This window comes from Molothrus aeneus, chromosome 5, assembly GCF_037042795.1.
Source record: "Molothrus aeneus isolate 106 chromosome 5, BPBGC_Maene_1.0, whole genome shotgun sequence".
In the NCBI taxonomy this organism is placed as follows: domain Eukaryota; kingdom Metazoa; phylum Chordata; class Aves; order Passeriformes; family Icteridae; genus Molothrus; species Molothrus aeneus.
This window is the reverse complement of record NC_089650.1, coordinates 62763083-62784076: the sequence shown is the minus strand read 5'-3', so window position 1 is coordinate 62784076 and position 20994 is coordinate 62763083. Positions and strand designations below refer to the sequence as shown.

General features: G+C 42.4%; 1 protein-coding gene across 3 annotated transcripts in view; it reads right to left on the bottom strand.

The window, feature by feature from the left end:
- The window catches only part of GRM3 (glutamate metabotropic receptor 3), a 103791-nt gene that overhangs the window by 58028 nt on the left and 24769 nt on the right, over positions 1-20994 (bottom strand). Inside the window, exon 2 of one of the 3 annotated variants that reach the window (XM_066550955.1) lies at positions 6815-6922. The exons of 1 other annotated variant lie outside the window; for it this stretch is intronic. The gene's annotated coding sequence lies outside the window, so the exon portion shown is untranslated. The remainder of the gene's footprint in view (positions 1-6814; positions 6923-20994) is intronic. One more of the 3 variants, XM_066550956.1, reaches the window with a different exon arrangement.

Genomic DNA, 20994 nt, shown 5'->3' with positions numbered 1-20994 from the left:
ACTGACTGCTTTAACTGTGCCCTACCTGTAACTTCCCTGTCTAAAACAAGTCTGCAAGGCGTGAAATCAGGGTTTACTGAATTCAGAGGCAAGCTTTCCCTGATGTCACTCAAACACAGGCTATCCCCAGGTGACACTTGTGCTCCAGTTTGAGTGTATTCTTTCTGACATAGGATAAGACCAGGGCATTTTATTTTTTCCAAGACAGATACATCATCTGGCAGTTTCCAGCTGATGTAAGATAGGTTACAATAGTGATACAGCCTATCTGTGGAAAGCCTCTTTTCCTGTGGTTTCCTGCAGGGGTTTTTGGTGTTTGCTGTGTGGCTGAGCTCACTCTTCAGCCTTTCTTTATCAAGGGTTTTTAATCACGTTTTTAATTCCTTTATTCAGCCACCTTCCTTTCCCCAAAAAAGGAAACCTGTAACAAATTAATGCCTTCAAAGTCTGTATTTTGTATGATTCTGGTGACACTGGCTAGCATTCAAACTTCATTGGAATTGACAGTTAATGTAATTGCATAAGCCCTATTTCCTTAGGAAAACAGCCTTCAAAAGACCAGGGCATGCTGCAAGAACTCCTCTATCCTTTCAGAGTCTCAGGCGTTAACTTTTTAACCTCCCCTATTGTTATGCAAGCACAGCTTTATTCCTGGAATTTGTTAATTATAGAATGTGATTCATCAAATATATTGTAGACACTGTAATGGGATGAAATAAATTGCACACTATTGTATCTACTTCTCTCCATGGGCAATGAACAGGTTCTGTAGAACTGGGCAAAGGAATTTCCTGGGTGGAGTGGACTCTTTAGATTCTCCTTTAGTCACTGAGGCCAACATGGCCAAAAGTTGTTGGCATGCAATTCATTTCACAGAATCACAGAATCACAGAATCAGTCAGGCTAGAAGGGACCAGTGGGTCACCTGCTCCAAACTCCCTGCTCAAGCAGGGTCATCCCAGAACACAGGATTGTGTCCAGATGGTTCTTGACTATCTCCAGTGAGGGAGACTCCACAGCCCCTCTGGGAAATCTGTTCCAGTGCTCGGTCACTGCTCAGGACAGAAATTCTTCCTCATGTTCAGGTGGAACTTCCTGGGCATCAGTTTCTGCCCTTTGCCCTCTTGTCCTGCTGCAAGGCTGAACAGGCTCAACTCCCTCAGCCTGTCCTTGTAAGAGAGATGCTTCAGTCCCTTAAACATCTTTGTGGCCTCTGCTGGACCCTCTCACTCATACTGAGCAGCCCAAAACTGGGCACAGCATCCAGATGTGGCCTCACTAGGGGTGAGTAGAAGGGCAGGATCACCTCCCTTGACCTGCTGGCAATGCTTTTCCTAGTGCATCCCAGGATATCATTGTCTTTCTTGACTCCTGGGGCACATTGTAGCTCATGGACAGCTTGCTGTGCCCCAGAAGCCCCAGGTCCTTTCTATTTTACGCTGATTGACACCCTGCATTCTATTGACTATATTGATGAAATCCACATATAGTCACTCAGCTCACATGAGCCATCAACAACAAAGACATCTCCATGGGAGAGACTCCCCTTCATTCTCAGATTTTCAGTGTAGCAGGGGCTTGGTCCCTTTGTCACATTATTTGGATGTTATATATATATATACCTTGGTGGTATCAGACCTTGTGCCATAGCACTAAAAGCTCTCCTCTGTGAAAAGGAGCAATACCATATGAAATAGGGAGAACTCACATTTTGCAAATCCATTTTTTCTGTGGGCAGTGTTTCAGTTTCATTCTGGGATCATTGATTTGCTGGCTTTGAGCTGTTTTCTTCATCAAGCCCAGAGGATAAGCTTTTTTTGCACTGCATCTTTCTCCCTTCTGTGGCTAATGCTAGTTTATTCTCCTTCAAATCTTATGTAAAGCTTTTACAGGAGAATGCATCTGTGATATGCTCTTCAGTTGTTTTTTTGGAAAAAATATGAATAAACCAGAATAAACTGGAAGATTGTCAGTGTATTTTGCAGATTATCTGTGTTCCAACTCTACTCACAGGAAAATGCAAAGTCGATTAAAACCCGCCAAGTGTAATAAATATGTTTTTTGATTCTGTCAGCATGGCTAAAGATAAAAGCTAATGGCAAATCCATAATACAGTCATACAGATCAAATGATCTATCAATCCATAAGCTTGCATTCATGACAGATAAATGCTCTTATTATCTTCACAGCATGCCCCAGTTAGTCCAGCATGAACTTGGTGAGTTAACTTGGCACTCTGCTGTCAGGGTGTTGGCATGCAGGAAGTTTGTTTGCTACAATAGCATTTTAAATGCTGAAAGCTCCATTTCTTCAGTCTGTGAACTGTTGCTTTCATTGATTACTGCTCAGCTCAGCCTCTCAGCAGCTCCCAGGTGTATCCTTCTCCTTTTTTTCCAGTTGTGACCTCTTTGTGTTCCTCTTCCAAGCCTTCCCCCTCTTCATGCCAGCAGCTTCTTTCTCCCAAGTTATTGGTGCACTGAGCCTCAAGGAGAAAACACTCTACATTTCCACTCACCTAGGGCTTGAGACAACCACATGATGGGAAATCCTTGAGGCACCACAGTCAGGGAAAACTTGTACAATTTTCAAGATAAATTCAAGAAGTTGTGTCAGTTATCAACTGACTATGAGACTTTTGTCTGGTCCACTGGTTCAGTGGGTCAAGGGTATTATAGACTTGAACTACAACTTCTCCTGTATGAACTGACTGTTTTGATCTAGGACTCTAATCACAAGGAATAAAACACTGCCTAATGCAATGGCCAAATCAAGTACCAGTGAAAGAAACTCCATTTGTGTCAATCATAGTTATCTTGTTGATGGATCTGTCCCATTGTTAATGTTAAAACCCTTTTTGTTCTCTTGTTCCAGATATTCAGAATTATTCATTCATCCTGAATGGATATTTTGTGCTTAAACTGAATCTTAGAAGCTTATTTAGAACCACTTAAGATCTTAAATTAAATATGAGTGTAATGTGGGGAGGCATAGAAATGAAAGATCCATAATTTTTCAAGTGTAAAATTAAATTCCTCCTCCTTTCCTCTCTGATTTTATGCATCTAGTACAAAGTATATGGAATTTGAGTAGGTGTACTAAGAAATTCAGAGAGTTTTGATAGATATCTGCATGTGAGAGCTACATAACTTTTGTAGGTCCACAGAAATATATCAATTGATTAGTTTCTTTTCTGATAGAAGTTGCAGATTTTCTCCATTTACATTTAAAGGCCAACAGAACTGACGTATGATTTTTTTCCTATTTTGTCTATTGCATCTCAGGACCCACAGGGAAGAAATTAAAAACTCATCATCTGGCCAGCATGGAGGCTCAGAGCTTTGATGGTTTCAGCTGTTAAGCCTGCTGTTCCACAGAACCCATTTTTGACTCCTAGCTCTGCTGCCCAAACCGATGTGCTGAGGTTTGGTTGGAAGTGATACAATTCCAGACAGGGTTAGCAATTTACAAAATTTCCATCAGGCTAAGCATAGCAGTGAGCATATATGTGCATGCATGCATGTGGGCTTTGTTGCTGTTTTCAGCATTCAGGAAACAATTACAGGAGGGCATTAGCTGTGCTTCAGTGCAGTGAGTCCAAAGTAATGGCATGATCTTCACTCAGGGACTGAGAGTGTCCCAGATGGATCAGCAAGGCAGCAGGGAGCTAAACCTGCAACACAACTAATTTTCTCCAGTTTTGAACGCCTAACCCTCACACTCAGAATTTTTTTTTTTTTCCCCATGGAATTATGATCATCTCTCTCCTTTTCAGCAGCTGAACCAATAAACAGGATTTTGTATTTTTCCACAATTACAACTCCCTTTATTACAGGGTATAATGCCATCCCTGTATTTTAGCAATGAGAAACTGTGGAGAAAACAAAGTATGGCCTGAATCAATGGCAGAAGAAGCAAAGATCACTTCTTTCCAGTGTCAGCATAAAACTCTCAGAGATCATGAATGCCTAAGAACAATGAAGAGAGCAAGAAGCTGCAGGCAGTGGGGTATTACCTTCATTGCAGCCCAGTCCATACACAAGAAGAAATGGTTCCTGTTAAAAGACTGATATAGCTGCTAAAAGTAAACACCATATAGGTTACTAAAACACTTTTTCAGGTCCTCATCATCCAAAGCTAATTTGTTTCCCCTCAAAAACATTCACTAAGTACCCATTTCTCTTTACCTATGCTGCCTCACTTAAACTAGACAGCTATGGCCACAGTGCTAGTCCTTTACGAAGCAATTTGTTCATAAAGATAATTAATTTCTGTGGGGAAATGCATAGCCAGCAGCAGAACCAAGAGAAAAGAGCTCTGTGATAATAGGTCAGAACAATTTAAAGTGCCCTGAATACTCATTGTGTTGTTGATGAGAAGGAGCAAACCCTGGAACTTTCTATGAAGATGCCCTTCAGCAATTTTGACTGTATGACAATCATCTGACTTAATAACTGACTTCCCCAAATCTCAGAAAAACTCATGTACATGACATATTTCCTACACTCATTAAAACACACAAGATTATTTTTTTCTGTGTTCAAAATATAATACACAAAATCCCCTTCCAACTGTTGGAAAGGCTTCAGTCTAGCAGATAAACCAGAGCACTGAAATCTGGTTCCAGTCTCATCTCTGTCTTGGGCTCACCTCTCTGTACCTATAGAAAATAGAAGATAATATTACTTTGTGACCTTGCAGTTGTGTCCTAAGGATTAATGCTTGGAACGCTCTACACGCTCCCGCAGTGCACAGCAGCGGGGTCAGTGAGTACACTCTGTTCCTCTTTGCATGGAGGTAAATTAGGTGTGCCTCTGATGGCAGCAGATATTTGGCCCCATTGGATGAATCCCCAGATCTCCAGGCTTTAGAGAGGTCCATTCAGCTGGCACCATGCCTCAGACCTAACTTCAGTGCTGTGACATATCATAGCAAGGAAAGGTAGCTTCTGGGTTGTGGGAGAGGATGCTGGTGGGTAAAGCAGGAACTAGGGGCATACTGGTAGAACTGGAGATACTCTCTGCAGAATTTTATCACCTGCTCCCTTCTGAAAGGACTGGTGGAAGAACAATTCAATAGGGCATGTGGGGTCATCTCTGCTGCAAGCACATAGAGAGAAAACCATAAGCTAGCAGTTTTTCTGGAGTTCCCTCTACTTTCTGGGCACATGGATGTTCCTTAGGAATCTCCCATGGGATTTTCTGAGAATGTGGGTTTGGCTGCTGCTCCAAAGTGCTTTCTGGAGAGCCTTTCTAATGGCTGTGGGGAAGAGCAGGGAAGCCAGCTGAAATATGAGGGTGTCAATAACACCTATTGATTGAGTCTGAGTTCCCCTGGGCCAGGGCTGCTGCTTAGGCAGACACCGTAGGCAGAGTGCTTGGCAGGCTGACTCTGCTCTCTGAGGCCAGGCTTCATCCTACAGCCACGAGCAGGGTGCTGCTGGGAGCTCCTCACTGCACTGAAAATAGCCAGCCCCGAGCTCATGTTGCAGCCTACAGTGTGCTGGGGACCTGGGCTACAAGGGAGCCGTCTCCCCAAGCAACCCTTAGTCCATCATGCCTTGCCAAGCACCAGCTAAAACCTCAGCATACAGCAGCTGGGCAAGAACCAGTTATTATTTGTATTAATTATTCATGTATTTCCATTTTATTTAATAACTGAGTTACAACTATTCGTATTACTGTCTCCTTACTCCAGCACTTACACAGACTCAAAGGGCAGATGATGAATACATTTAATACTTCCTCAAATGCAAATGTTTTCGTTTGTTTTTCCATGTTTACTTGCTTGACTGGAGAATTTCACTTGAGCCTCATACCCCAGTTAGTTACAGCAGACTGCAAAGTGGGATTCATGCCTGGGTAAAGGTAATTTGCTTGCTTTACAACACCAAGATAAACACTGGTCTGAAGCACCGTCATGAGGTCAATCAGGTCTGAGATTTTAAATGCCAAAAGATTTATAATTCCATCCTGACAGCCCCTCTGCTCCTCCTCATGTTTTCCACAGCAATAAGACTCATTTAAAGCTTTAAATATGGGAAGCAGAACAGGAGTCATTAATTTTACTTGCACAACAGCACTCACAACTTGTAAAGCTTTGACAGCTTCCTTAAACCCAAAGGAATTCAGATAGCTAGGGCAATGAATGCTTACCAATACTTGCATTGGAAGGACATAGTTTTCAAGGCTGAACACACATTTTTGTCCTGCAGGAAGCTGACAGTGATGAGAGTATGTAGGATGCTTTACTACATTCACATGATGCTACTTAATTTCCCATTTCATCTTGTTCAGCATATTCCCTTTGTGTTTCTTAAATCAATAGAACTGCAGTGAGCCAACAGATTTCTTCAATATTTTGTAGGATGCTCTGCCCTTATCACCATACTTATTACCTATTGTTTTCAGTAAGACAAATAAACTCCTTAAATGTTATATTTGCCACTTAGAAGGAAGTTGACTGTGTGTTTTGGGGGATAAGAAATTCAATTGCAGAAAGCTAAACACATATGTGTGGAGCTGAATGCTTTTGGAAACAAATTCTGTGGGCTCTCATATTTGTATCACTGTCATGATTTTGGATGGAAAATGGAAAACTTGTGATGAATGCATAATAGGCCATTGCATTTCCATCTGAGACAGAAGGAACGTGTTCACTTCTTCAGAAGGGAAGACAGATGAAGGCAGGCAAGCTGCAGAATAAAACAAGAATTAAGTGATAGCCTCTTAATGATTATTGTTCTGCTATCTGTCCATTGTCTGTCTGGGTGTAGGTAGCAAACACCACATGAATTTAAATAAAACCCATTACTCACACTCACTTACAGACGTGATGATGGGAGTTGCTTGACAGGTCTTACACAGGAAACTCGGATGTAATTGAGCCCGGTGCTCTGTTGATTCTCCTCCAGCAAATTCTCTACCTGTGCAGGAATATTTTAAGACCTCACTAACTTTGACAGAGTGTTAGGGTTTTTTTTTTTTTTTGCTTATTTGTGTTTTGTATCACTATTGGGTCTTTACAATAACAGATGGTGAAATCTCCCGAGTAAGCCAAATGCCAGTGATTTTCCTTACAGGATGTCATGCAAAAACACCAACAGCTCAGTTCCTATTAGTACTAGAAACTGATGGGCCAGCTCCAGCACCTTTTAAAGTTCCTGGGTGTCTTTGGATCAGCTCCATAACACAGCTGAATGAGGCAGGCAATCTGCTTTAAACACTCCTTTATTATTCCCAGAGTTTCTGCTGAATATCCTATCAAGCAGGCTAAAAATCTCTCTTCAAGAGCACTTTCTTTTTAGAATACACAGGTTATTTTAGAGATGAGTAAAATCAGGACAGTTTGCAGGTAAATTTAAAATACCCATTTGTTTTTGTCTTCTTGAATCAGGGACTTCTCACTTCTGAGATAGCCACTGCTGGTGGTTTGTGTTTGCTGGCAGCAAACAGTTCTACAATTGCACTTGGCATAGGTGACAACCAGCTTGGCCAGGCTTCTCTTTCCTTGGTCTTTTCCCTGTGCCTCTTGCTGTGCCATATTGAAGGAATATTTCTTAATTGCTATAATGGGATATTTACATCTATTTCATGCTCCTAGAGCTGTCCTAATTGACTCTTTTCTCTCATCATGATTAACTTATCGTCTGCTGATCATGAAATCTCAATAGAATTCATAGTTCTCTGTCAAGTGTGATTGTAGGGACATTTTTTTGCCCCTGTAAGTCCCATACTCCCCACTAGTTTTGAGAAAAATATTGGAATCCTTTCACCACATTCATGGGCTTTGAGCGTAAGTTTGGATGTATTTATTAAGTCCACAAATTTAGATTGTCTTCTATTTATATCTAACGGCATTTCATGTTGAAATTCTTATTTTCAAGTACTCATATCTATTTATGATCACTTTTAAAATTACATTTCCTTTTGAATGAACTGTTGGTGGTCCCCTAACAAAGAGGAGTTTGCTTTGTTGAATCTCTGATCTGAACAAGTCCTGAACTGGGGACCAGGTCTGAGTCTTTTCATTGTGCTTAAAGAAAAAAGGGGAGAAGTGCTTCTCTTCTCCTTCCTGGTCCCTCTGAGGAGATAACTGAATGTCTGACAAATACTGTAAGCAATATGTAAGTGTAAGCAGGGGTCCTAAAGGGGTGACATGCTCCCTGCAATTGGCTTCATACACTTGCCAAGAGGGAGTCTTTCCCTCTTTATCTCTGGGACTGTCTCCTGGAGAACAGTCAATAGCCAGTAATGGACACTGAGTGACACAGCAGCAACAGGGACAGGATGTCTGTCAGCTTCATACAACCCTAGTTATGTACAGATATTTGTGAGTTTTGACTTTCAGTACTCTAGGTCCCCTTGTTTTCCTGAGAGGTAAGTCCTGAACTTATCCACTTTGGCATTTTCCATGAGAGAGGAGAGAGGTAGCAGAGACAGAGGAAAGAAGGCATTTCTTATGAAATGGCTTCAAGGAGAGTTAATTTTTTTGACTGATGTCCATGAAGTTTTCATATTTATTCAGAAGGAAATCATGCTCAGCAATTGTCATTACCTCCCAGAGAAGTGCTGCATTCTTTGAAGGTGTATTTGACACATATTGTGTCAAAGCTCACGGTCTCTCAGACATGACATGTGACAGCTGAAATTATTTGACATGCTCCAGTTAAAGGAATTGAGAACCAAATTCCCAGGGGCTGTGGACAGTTTCTGTACATAAAGCTCTCTTTGAGTATAAAGGAGATTTTTCAAAAGCATTCAAAATCAGTTTTTCCTGCTCTCATAGAGTTAATTCTGGATTCTTTTGATCACCAAGGTAGTTCTTCAGTATATCTGAGCCAGTTTGGCTGAAATGATCTTAGCAAATCGGATGGGTCATGGACCACTCTGATCTGGATACCATCTGACACAGCTGTGCTGTGCCATTTCAAAATCTCTGGAGCTCCAGAACTAGAAGGTTCCATCCCACAGATCTGATGTGAATACTACTGGGGCTAAGATGGTCTCCTGCCTCTTCCCAGGAGCTGTGTTGGGAGAGTTAAATTGGTCAAACCTCTGTGGCTGAAGACTGTTTTAGCCATTAAATTATACAATCATATTCTGTCGTCTGTCACTGTTTAGGAGCTGTAGCTGCACTCTTTGAGCTCCTCTGCCACCAGTACAGATGAACAGAACTGTGCACAGTCCTTGACACGAGGAGCTGCACCCTCATGTGTATGGCTGTGTCTGGTCTCACCAATCAAACCTCTGTGGGACCACCCTGAGGCAATGAGATCATTAGGCCACAGTAGTGGGCACTCATCCAGCTGCCTCTGCCAGCCTCTGGAAAAGGGGGCCCACGCTGGAAATGCATCTGGTGAATGGTCCCCACTATGTGCTAAGTCCCCACACATGTCAATGAATTATTCAGAACAATGCCACATCCCAAAAGAACTCCAGGGATCATTCAAGCTATTTCTCAGTATGGGCAAATCAGGATTATATTGTCAATGTCTTTTCACTGGCACTGTTTAGCTCATTAGTAATACAAAAAGTCCCCACCACTTCTGCTGGAGAAATCTTTCCTGATGTATCCTAGCACTCAATTTGCTTTGCTAATAGTTGCATCAAGATTGTCCCTGGGCACCATCCCCCAGCTGAGAAAACTCATGTGCCTCTTCCTACCAGGTCTCAAGTATAAACTTCCAGGTGCTAACAGAAATTCCTCATACTTTCCTAAAGTTGAAAGCTCCCCAGTCAGTGAATACAACTTCCAGAGTAGAGACAGAAATGGTATTTTCTGCAGGTGCAAGGTGGTGTTTCTGCCATTGCACAGGATATAATTTGAAACTTGTTTATGATCCATGTATTGTGAAAATAATAATTGAAGTAGGTATAGGTATAGAGAAGGACTACTGCAAAACACAGGGGGCTGATGAGGCTGTTTTAGGGGAGAACAAATGTGGCTTCACATGTTTAGCTTAGTGAAAGGAAAACTGAAGTTTCTGACAGCTGTCCATGGACACCTCAGGGGTCTGAGTACTCGGAAGGGAGGAGAGTAAAAGACATTTCTGGAATTAGAACAAATGGCTATAACCTGGTCCTGAATAAACAGACAATGGAAATTATAAAGAAGCTTCTAAACAGCAGAGGAATGAAGTTTTGGAAAAGCTTTCTGACTACAGGAATAACAGTCAAAAAATCCCAAAATTTATGAGGGAGCTGAAGAATTCCAAAGAAGGGATAATATGACCTGATGGTTCATGACAGCAAGAACTGAACTCAGTGACCAAACTCATCCCTTCAGGTCCTATCTCTGGCAATCTGAAAAGTATTTAAGACCATGTCCCATAGATCTGCAATGACAGAGAAGGTGGAGACTGAGTCTCAATCTCTCCAGATCTAAATGCAGCATGATACCCTTGAGCAACAGTCCTGCCATTCCATTTAATAGCAAAAGAGCCCAGGAATAGCTTCTGTGGTGACAGTAACTTGATTTACCACAGTTGTGAAAGAATGAACTGAAAGAGTTATTTTTCCTGAGCTGTAGTATCTTTTTTTCCTGGATATGCTATAAACATGAGAAATAAATTGGCAGATATCAAGATACAAATTTTAAATCAATGAGATCTGAAATGCAAGAGCTTTTGTATCCAAATGGCTGTTTCATGCCCTAAATTCTCTGAGTTGTGCTTAATTCTTGCAGCACATAAGGCATGTAAAAACCACCCACTCACTACTTCAGAGCCATTTTTCTTCATCTAAATGAAATTTCTTTAGTTCCATTCATCTTTACAGCTCATTCAACAGGTCCCTCTGCAGCAGTGAAGGGAAGCATGTTTCAATGTGCTAATCCAGCTCGGAGATGGATTAATTGACTCACATGCCCCTCTGATCGCTAGCCAGATGTCTCTCCCCAGCTGGCAAGCCTTACTAATTTTCTTGTTGTTGTTGCTGTTGTTAATTCTGGGTTTCCAGCCAGCGGGGCTCAATCAAGGGCAGCATGCCCTCTGCCGACATTTTGTATTCTTTGGTCTGCTTTCCCTTGGGCAAAGACATTCAGCTGTGAACCTCCTTCCCTGGCTCCTTGTCATCTGGCCTGTGGCCCCTGGAGAGAGCTCTGCTGGTGCAGTTGCACTTGTGTATCCGGCACATTGGGCCACCACAGAGCTGTGCTGGGAATATTCAAGGTGGGTGAAGGAGGCACACGGGGCTCAGAGGGCCAGTTCCAAGAAGAAACCCAAAATTTTGGGTCTGTGCATTGAATATTTTGGGGGAAAAAAAGAAAGGACTCATATCAAGAGTTAGAAATATTTCTTTTGTCAGGCTACGAAAGGAAATTTCTGTGAAATTATATGAGATAAAAGTCAAGAATGCTTAAGAGGGCACGACTAGACCGGTTGGGACACTAAACTGGGAAGCAATGTAACATAAAGGGTGGTTTGAAGGTGGGATGAATGTGTGCTCCAGGCTTTACTCCAGAGAGAACTCTACCCTCTACTCTTCTGTCATTGCCCTGATGTCTTGGGCAAGACACTTCACTACTCTGGTACTTTCCAATTCCTATGAGAGTTTGGGGTATTTTTAAGGCACTTGCTAATGAGCAAGTGTGAAAAATATAATTTGCATCACTGAACATACAGCCATGTATTTTCAGTGTGAAGGCTTCTGCCATGACTTGCAGTGATTTGGCCAAAACCATGATGTTACCACATGGAAAGGTGTCAATTTTGACCAGACTGTAGAACACTGTTTCCTCTTATCCCATTGCTTGTCTTGGGTCATCTCAGTGATCACATTGAATAGAAACTTAATGTACAAGAATTGGACTGGATGGTAAAACTTTTATTCACCTCAGCAGTGAGGAAGTCACCCACTAACTCACACACAGGTTATCAGCAGTGGTCACTGAGGGAGGGCAGCTGAGAGCAGAGGCAGCAGTAGGAATATTTGAAGATTTGTACTATTTAACACCAAGACCCTGAAATTCAGCTCTGCACACAGCTAGAGCATTCTGTGAATTATAAAGGTGGAACACTGGTTTTCTAATTTTTCACTAATGGGGGTTATTTATCCCAAACTGTAAAAAAAAAAAAGGAATTCCTGGATTATATGAATATTTGCCTTTTCTTTCCCTTTTCTTTTTTTTTTTTCTTCCATTTTCCCCTCCCAAAATTAGTTCAACAAGATAGAAAAGAAAAGCAAACACTTCTCCTTTCTTTTTTCATTAGAAAAGAAGTAGCAAAATATTGTTTCATGACAAGGTCAGAGGAGCACAGCTTGAGAAGAGAGAAGTGAGAAGTTCAACTAAGGTGTGAACATTAAGAATTCAGCTGCATTTCTATGGGCCCAGCACTTACTACTCCTACTAAAATTGTGGATGAGCTCATTTCTCCAGCATCTGAGCAGTTGCTTACAATTCATAGGTGTGCAAATAAGAAGAAAATCCCACTCCTGTAATTTAGTATCTTTGGTCTTTTTTTAGTTTAAGTATGTGTCTTGTATAAATCTCTTTCCAAAACCACAAATGTCTTCCCACATCAGGCATAGCCCCAGGGAAGTTGTTTTACAGGGAAATAAGGCTTCGACCTTTGATCACTGTAACCTGGCTTCTCACAATCCTGAAAACAAGTTTCTAAAAAATTGAAATGTGAACAAGACACACCATCAATATCAATTACTGCATTGTTAGGTGGTAAATTTTCCCCACAGGGGGTGAGCAATTCACTTGATGTACTTGGCAAAGGGTTTGATTCTCCTCCCCACTGGCAGCGAGGTGGTGCTGACAATCTCTCTGTTCTTTGATGGGGCACAGAGCAGAGTAAGGGAGAGCAGAGTCAGACTCAAAGCTCTGTAAATGCACAGAAAAGCTGGCTCTGTCAAGAGAGGATTTATGCAGTCTGAACAGCGAGCTGCAATCTTTGAAGAAAAGACTTCAAAGAGAAAAGGAGAAAAGAAACAATGTCTAATCTTCATACAAATGTGCTCAGGGGTCTCTGAAATTCAGAAACTTCTAAAATCTAAGAATTAATTATCACTTGCCAGAAGGAAGCTTTATTCACAGGTAACAGTTACAGCAACCCGAGTCCTCTAGGTGTAAAACTCATGCAGTTATATTGAACTAAAGCTCAGTGAATCACCTGACTTTCTTTTGGTGTACTTGCACACTTTCCAAGTGTTTGATGTTATGCTTCACATTGTTTATGTGTGACACATGACAGCAGCTCCGAAAATTTTATCTTTGAAAGGAGATGCACTTGGAAATATTTCAGTACAGGAACTGTGACTCACAGGTTCACATAAAAACATGCAACAAAGCAATGCAGCTCCTCAGCTCCTGTAGAGCAGTGCAGCCCTGTTGGCCTCTGTTTACTGCAGGAAAAAGACAGGACTTTAAGTCATTTTTCAGCTCCACAGCTGCATAAATAACGAGGAGCACTGAGGGTGACTAAAAGCAAAGCACTGCCACTCCAATTCCTCTTAGCAGAATGGGGTGTTTAAAATGACCCTTAGGCCAGGTGTCCAGAATATCTCAGCACCTCATAGATTCTCATTTCTGTTTTTATATTACCCTTTTGTGTAAGCACTCCTCATATTCATTTTACACTTGAAGTCTGAAAGATAAGGAGGTGGTATTGCCCATGGTTGCAGGGCAAGTTAGTAGTGCAAGGAAGAATTAAGCATTTAAATATCTAGAGAACTCAGTTACATGACGGTGTTACTGTGCTCAAGAAATTGAATGATTTATTGTGGATGTCTGACCAGAGTCATACTCAGGGCATGGTGATGTGCAGTTTAAATCCTGCATTCACTGAAGCTGAGGGTGTGAACCCAGCTGGCTGGTGTGGCTCAGCTGCTGCACAGAAACACATTAAACTGCAATAACTTGATTGTGAATCCCAGCCCTCTCTTTTTAAAAGCTCTGTCTGTCTTTCATCTTTAAGACTTCAATGAAAACAGCTGTTGCAGAAGCTCACGAGAGAGCTGTACCACAGCAGGGAAACAGCTCCCTGACATGAGCAAGAGGGTCTTCAGACCCAGAGCAGCTATATCTGGTATAAAAAATAAAAACTCACTCTCTTAAAATATCAGTAAGCCAAGGCACCTGTACTGTCAGGAAAGGAAATGGAAGACAGAGACCATGTCCAATGCAGCTACTTTGAAATAACGAAACCCTCTGGCAGGATTGGAATTGCTTCATTTTATGTTTACATCCATATGGCTTTTGAGGTTAACTAGAACTTGTCCTGATATTTTCCCACCAGCAGTCGGAAGGTGTCTGTGACTTTTCTCCCTTTGCAATGAATACTTTGCATCCCAATAATTAGACCCAACCATTGTGCACCACCAGCATTACCAGATATTGCCAAATGGAGTAGACATGTCTGTTTGTGATATGGTTTAGTGGACGTGGTGGCATTTGCTCAAAGGTTGAACTTGATGCTCTTGGAGATCTTTTCCAGCCTTTAGTGATCCTATGATTCTATGATCTGCTGCCTCTTGGGAGTCACTGGCCATCCCAGAATATCTAAGAAACACAGGGGCATTGCATTATCCCAAGTTAGCATCCAGAAGGATGCAAAAGGACAGAGTTTGACCCTGGTGTTGCATTACAGGCAGGGCTGTGGGTGTTTGTTTTCACAGGAAATTTTCTTCTGTGAACAATCAGAAAAATCCCAGGCAGTCTCCTCTTGCTGGCTGTGGTAGCTCCCAAGACAACAAAACCAAAGGTAATCTGTGCTGCCTCTCCCTCCAAATGGGAAATGTTGATAGATATCTCAAGTATTTGTTTAACTGTGGATGGTTGACACAGCTTGTGAGAAATTAATCCGGGAGGAAAGGAAACCTCCCAAACTTTTCCACTTCCTTTGTCCCCGGCTCCTCTGGGCTCCTGCTGGGGGCTCTGAATTACCCCTCCAGGAATGTCCTTGCCAGGGCAGAGTCCTGCAGCCCTCCCTGGAGGCTGGAGCTCTCCTGGAGCCGGGATGCAGGAGATGCAGAGGATGCAGTGTCGGGATGTTTAACTTGTCAGAGTGACTCTGAGAAAAGTTAGAAAGTCTCTTTTCTCAGCTTGGCACTTGAAGAATGAGTCAGAGCTCTTCAGTTCTTGGTCTCAAGGTTGTTTATTGTATCTTATCTATAAAAAAATTTTCTCTTGCTTTGCTGAGGTCTGTCTATCAGGGCAGTTCTAGGCACTCTGCCTGCCCCCAGGGCAGTGTTATGTCTTTATACTAAAACTACATATACAATATTTACAATTACTCTCCAATCCCTATCACCTACATTAGACAGTGAGCTTCTACTCTAAACCAATCCAAAAGTGCCAACATCACAGCAGAAGATGGAGGCCAAGAAGAAGAAGGAGAAAGGCTGGATATGCCCAATTCCCTCCATCTTGCCTCCTGAACCCCCATACCAGAAACCCCAAAATCAACTTTTTCCACCTCATGATAATGCCACTATTATTCTACCTAAACTGTTGTGGCTTGCAGATCTTCATCTAAGGTTGGTAATTTGCTCCACGGGTCATAATCAAACCCACAGGTGTTCTGGGCTCTGTGCCAGGGCTTCTGAGCCCCCTGGCAGGGGTCCTGGCCATCCTGGACAGCCAGAGGGGTGTCCTGGGTTCCCACACTGCAGGGCTGCGCAGGGAGTGCTCAGGTCTCCTGGATCAGTGGGACCGATCAGGGACCAGCCTGGGTGGGGGAACTCGGGCACACTCCGGCCCTGAGTGAGTTCCAACCAAACCTGGCAATCTGGTATTCAGCTATTTTTGCCCAGTGGGGGATATCTGCTCTGTTTGTTGGAAGATTTTTGGTGTCACTTATCACACGCTCATTGTAATGCATTGCCTGAGGCATAATTAAATTCAAAGGGCATGTCTGTGTTGAAAGGGAGGGCTACAATTTGTTGCTGTTAGGATTTTTCATTAAAAACCAAGCAGTTTTTCTGACTGGCAGGAACAATGGTTGCAGAACAAAAATGCTATTAAATAAGGAGAAGGCAGAGGCTTTTCTGCTTTTCTTTTTTCTTTCTTTCATTTTTTTTTTTTTTAATAACTACCTGCCTGACATCTCCACACTGACTTTGAATAAAGTACAGCATTTAAAAATAGTGGGACTGTAAAAGGAAGACAAGGCAGAGAAAAGAGGAGCCTTGACATTAGGAGAGGTCTGGCAGGTGATAGGTATATTATATATACCAGATTATATGTGTATCTCTATCAATACACAGAAATATCTGTATCTATCTGTGTGTATGTATGCGTTTTATCTCCAGAGGAGAAATTTGCCTTTGCTGCTGAAATTTTCCTGAAAACTCAGTTAATTAGTTCTCATAATACCCATAGAGGCAGACTTTAGTATCATTCTCATCCACAGATGAGGAGATAGGAAAGAGCACAGAGAGAAGGATGCACAGAGAGATTAAGGGATTTCTGCTACAGTGGATTCAGTGTAGAGCTGGGAATTCAGTCCAGCAGGCAAAATCCTAACCCTATTAAAAGCAATGGGAGACTAACTTATGAGAAGCCTGGATTTGGCAATTTTTGCTTGCTTTGTTCAAACCTCTCTGATCTATTCACAGCTACACGTGTCCTAATGATGCTTTCAGAACAAAACTACACCTGTGACTGTGTACAGCTCCTGGTCAAATCTCAGCTGAGTCCCTCAGTCTCAGAGCTTCAAAACGGGGGCTGACTGTTTCTTTGAGGGACTCTGTACCATACATTTACATGTATCTTAAAAATAGTCTGGAGTGATAAGTGAAGTAATTTAAGAGCTTCCTAAATAGAATACTATATTCTCCCAGGCCACCAGGGTCACAGAACTGAAATTTTACATCTCTAGTTGCTATATTCCACCTCTCAGTGTTCTCAAAAAATGACTGGAGGGTTTCAGCTAAACAGATGAGCTACTTCTAAATTAGATTGGGTAAAGAAAGCTCATTAAAGAAAAAAAATAAAAATGTCCTCATTTTATAATGGCTTTGTTGCCTTCTTGCTTATATACTTGTTCCAGGGCATTATTTTCATGTTATTAGGGTGTTTTCAGCTCTTATTTTTAAGCTCACTTCATTAGTGTTGGTAGAACACTTTGAAGTAGAAAATGTGCTAAGTGGTATCACTGCCACACTTTCAAGGCAACGCTTTTGCCTTCCCAGAGGTCATCTGAAGCAAACTTGTCACACCTGCAAATGTGCACAAATTGGTGCTGGCAGTGGAGGGACAGATTTCCCTGAAAAGTGCTGCAGCAGCTGTAAGCTGGCTGCAAGTGCCTGGAGGAGGATTCCTCTTTCCAGCAGGAAGCTGGGGTCTGCCAGCCTTGCCGTGAGGAGTCTGGCAGTGAGGCAGCTGTGGAGCAGAGCTCCGCTGTCTGATACTCGTGTGCTGGATAAAAATTCCCTAAACTCATCTGGAAGTCTCCCAATGGCTCCTCCACAACCAAATTTCTTTTTCCTCAAAAGCGCTGTAATGGAATGAGGAGTGTGGGAAGGAGCACAGGGTTTATGTGGGAATGGCTGCTGTGGTGGGCAGGAGATGGACCTGCTGCAGCATCTTTGAGCATGGGGACAGCTTCAGAGAATCACAGAAAGACTTTGGTTGAAATGGAATTTAAAGCTCATCTGTTTCCCATGCCCTGCCAAGGACAGGGGCACCTTTCACTAGACCAGGTTGCTCAGAGCCTCATCCAACCTTGCTTGGACACTTCCAAAGATGGGGTGTCCACGGATTCTCTGGGTGACACTCAAATAAAGAATTTCTCCCTAACATCTAACATTTATATCCTGGGGCTTGTGCACTGACCAGAGGTTTGCCAGTGGTGCAGTGCTGTTGCACACCAGGATTTACTGTTCTCCTCCCTCCTGCCTGGAGCATCCCAGGGCACAGGACAGGTTTCTAATCTGAGGCAAGAGTAGTACCTAAAGAGTCCTATGGCATGTTTGACAAGGCTGTTGCATCAAGGTTAATTTTGAAAATCACTGAAACCATGGCCTGGCTACCTGTATCCCTTCCCCACCACCCCCTGGAGTGTGGGATCACAGGAAGGGTCCCGTTGGCCTTGGGGTATGGTTTGGACACAGTGCTGCTGGCACTGTGAAATGGGAAGCTGTCCTGGCACTGTATGGCAGCCTTCCCTCTAACTGCAATAGCATAGCTGCCCTGCTTGCTTGTGGCTCTGATTTATTACCTTGTCATATTTCAAAAGCTAAAACAGGTTGAGCTTGGTCAATGTTTAGATGGAAAGGTCTCCAAGGAAAACACAAGAGCTAGAGGAAATGTTCCCTGAGTCAGAGTCAGGGCAATAATCCAGTGTGGTGTTAAGGATGTTGCTTTTGGCCTGATTGCAAAATCAATGTATGGGCCACTAGTGGTCTGTGGGGAGGGACTGTAATAGCCAACATGACTGGGCAATAACTGGCTGGTCTTTCTTTTCCTATAGGGGTCAACTCTACAGTGGGTGTAAATTGGATGAAATGAAGATGATGAATCTGGCTGATTGCTTTCTCTGTTTTGTCTCATTACTTGGATTTAGAGGTTTGGTTGTTTTCCTTTGTCACCTTCCTTTGTATGTTTCATAATTCCCTAAGTGGCATGGAATGACACAAAATACAAACATGTAGCAATTTTTTTTTCCTAATAAATTTCCCAGCTTCTGGAAATCCACAACTTAAGGGTCCTCTTAAAGGTTTGGGCATTTTTTTCTGCCTAAAACTATTGTCATGTGGGTTTGAATTTTCCCTCATCACTGCCACAGAATTGTCTGAAATCCCAGGCTGCTCACCACTGTCTGCAATGTTGGATCCATTATCTACCAGTTTCTTATATTGAGCATCACCTTTGTGTCTGGCCCTCAAAGAAAACCAGCCACATCTCTTACTATTATCCCTGTAGATGTTGTGTTTCAGATACTGGACTCTGTCTGCCAGTGTCCTGGGACAGTGCATTTTCTACATTCATCACACAGCTTTTTTGAAATGGCATCCATCAAGGAACATTTTTCTCCTGCAAAGCAAGGTGCGTGTAATAGAAGTCACAATCCCTTTTGTAATAGTAAAAACTATATTAAAAGAGCGCTGATCTGAATTTAGGAGAAAATGAACAATTTCATCCGTACACCAGTTTGGCCTCTCATGTTTTTAAACAAATACTTGTTTTTCATCTATCCTCCACTTCTAGCACAAAAAGAAATATTTTCCATGACATGATTGAATTCAGATTCAAAAGCCATGTTTTCATCTCCTAATTCTTTTTCTGGTTTAACAAACTGCAAATTTGAAGGATGAAAGGTGCTAAATAATCTCATACTAAAAACTGCTAAGTAAAGAGATCATCTCTACTCATTCTCTTATTTTGGGTGGTCATTTCAAGAAATAGCCTACCAGACAGTTTTGAGGATGGCAAGGTGTTTTAAGACCCATTATGCAAAGACTCTGTGACTGTAGTAATGAGCTGTGGCCCTCCACTGGGAAAACAGAGCCTTGATAAGCACACTACAAAACCCCTGTCAGGAGTACAAGTGCTTTGAAGAGAGTATTGAAAGGAATTTTGCTTCAGAATACAAGAAAGTATGTAATGTGAGATTTCTCAAAGGAGAAGATTATGCTTTATTTGGGCTTTTCTGTACAGATTGAGGAACAGAATGTGAGAAAACTTCACAACTTCTTTAGGAACACAGATATTTTCAGGCTGGACTACACCCAAGTCCAATCTAGCCCAGCATCTTGTGTCAGAGAGAGGCCAGCACCAGATGCTGCAGGAGAAGGTACAAGAGCATCTGAACAGGTCATGTTTCCACAAGTGGGGAAAACATCTCCCTAATTTCCAGTTATTGCTGCTGCTTTTATGTGTAGATTTATTTTCTTTCTACAGCACAAAAATTAAACAGAGGTATCTATTTCATGCTTTGGAGATCATTGCCCAAAACATTAATTGCTTCCTCCCAGTCATACACTGAATGACTATAATGAAGCCAAAAAACCTGACTCCCAACCCTGCATTCAGTAATTCCAGTGTCTATTTCCAGTAGAGATCCCCACAATCTGGGATGTGGCATGGAAATGACCATTCTCCTTTGGCCACACAGCAGTCAAGGCAAATGGGAATCTACCCAGTGGTTCTGAGTGAGGAGCAGGACTTTTTCAGCAGATCAACACTAACCTCCCCCAGCCCTCACAGAGGGGACACAGAGGAGGTGTGGGCCAGGCTGGGATTCTTGGTGGGGTTCTTATTGGTACTGGCTGCCTCACAGATACTGTACTGACTGATGCTGGGCAAGCTGTTTCTCATCTCTGTGTTGTCTCTACAGAGCAGAGATACTGACATTTCCCTTATTTGAAAAGCAGTGTGATTGACAGCTGTGGCTAAAAAATAACTGTAGAATATACCAGAAGAGATTGTTCCTTAGAACTATCATCTCCACCACTGAAACTTCTTAAAACCACCCACAAAACTCTTCTGTAGACAGAGAAAAACACATTCACCTCCATGCAAAGCTGTTCCTTCTGTTCCTCTTTCAGAATTAAGCTGAGCCTTTGACTTTTAATTCTGAGCTTTGGCTTTTTTGTTGTGATTATTACAATTATTGAAAATACACAACATAAACTTAACTGTGGTCAGATCCCTCATTGAGCTACAGTGGAGGAAGGGCATTTGTACTGGAAATTAATATGGTTGGCATGTCTGCCTTGTTTTGAGGATAGTGTTTTCATGTTCTTTTCCTTTCTTCCCCAGCTTTCTTCTCTTTTGTATCTGCCTGCCTCTTTCCCGTTCCTTTCACAGCCGCTATTTTTGCTCCAAGCAAAGAACTCAGTCATGCTCTCACTCTCTCATGGGCTCTGTGTACACTTGAGGTCAGGCTAGCAAACCTTACTGGAGCCAAACTTTGCACCCTTCCCTTGCCCTTTTCATACCCTCTGCCTCCTCACAGTTTTCTGTCCCCCAGGTTTTGCCTGTGCTCGAGGGCAGCAGTGCTGGCACACCTGGCTGGGCTTTGCTTGGCTGCTCCCAGTGGCTCCA